This window comes from Emiliania huxleyi (assembly GCF_000372725.1).
Source record: "Emiliania huxleyi CCMP1516 chromosome Unknown EMIHUscaffold_12, whole genome shotgun sequence".
NCBI lineage: Eukaryota > Haptophyta > Isochrysidales > Noelaerhabdaceae > Emiliania > Emiliania huxleyi.
In genome coordinates this window covers 1,253,134-1,254,356 of record NW_005201392.1, presented here as the reverse complement: position 1 = coordinate 1,254,356, position 1,223 = coordinate 1,253,134, and positions in this window count along the sequence as shown.

The following is a 1,223-nucleotide window of genomic DNA, read 5'->3' as shown; positions in this document are numbered from 1 at the left end:
CGTTCGCGGTGGCAGCGGCTTGGCTAGTGGAGCGAGTCCTGCTGAGCTCTACACACGGCGACGGAAGTGCGACGGGAGCGGGCTACCTCCAGGTGTGTATAGAGACTTTTCCCCCAAATCCGCGTTTTCCGGAGTGGCGAGGCCACAGTTTCCGGAGGGCTGGGGCCCCCGGCGCTCCAGCCTTCCGGAGCGCCCTCGTGGCGCCGTCTGCCGCCCGAGACCGCGTCGCCCACCCTCCCCCGACCCAGCGGCCGCCACCTGCCCTCCACCCCGACCTCTCGCATCCCACCCCTCCCCTCAGGCGGCTGGTCGACATTGCTCATTGGGCGCTCAGCCTCGCTCGAGACAGCAGCGGCGTGCAGCACCGAGCTCGAGTAGGCTGCCGAGTGCGATGTCCACTCTGCCAAAGTCTCCGCCGTGGTGCAGCGCTATTGAGATGCGCCACTTCTTGAGCGCCTCCTCTCCGGCGCTCTCGTTGCCGTTGCGCTGCTGCGGCTCGCCGCCGGCACCGCCCACATCGCCACCCCCCTCACCGCCGCGCGAGCACGGCGCGCGCACCGAGCTGTCGCGTTGGTTCGGACGGACTGGGTGTAAAATGAGGCGCGGCGCGCTCGAGGGCGGCGATCGCTTCCCCGCACGGCAGATGACGCTTTATTCCCGCCGCCACCTCATTTTTAGGCGCAGCTGCTGCGGCTCGTCGCCCGCCGACCCGTCGCCGCTCCCCTCGCCCGCGCGTGGCGCGCGGACTCAGTTGTCGCGACGCAGCCGGCGCCGGCTCTCGGCGACGTCTCTGCGGCGTGTAGCGCCGTGCTAGGTCGCCGGCGGCCGTCTACCAGCCCCGTCGCTCTCCCGGCCGTGACCCGAGTCTCGGTCGAGTATATAGGCGGCGCCGAGCGGAGATGCTGGGTCCACCGCCGCGAGCCGCGCGGCGGCGGTTTCGACAGGGGCTGTCGCGGCTCTCGGCGGCGTCTCGGCGGCGTGCAGCGCCGTGCTAGGTCGCCGGCGGCCGTCTACCAGCCCCGTCGCTCTCCCGGCCGTGACCCGAGTCTCGGTCGAGTATATAGGCGGCGCCGAGCGGAGATGCTGGGTCCACCGCCGCGAGCCGCGCGGCGGCGGTCGCGACGCAGCCGGCGGCGGCTCTCGGCGGCGTCTCGGCGGCGTGCAGCGCCGTGCTAGGTCGCCGGCGGCCGTCAACCGCCCCGACCTTTTCCGGGCGTGACCCG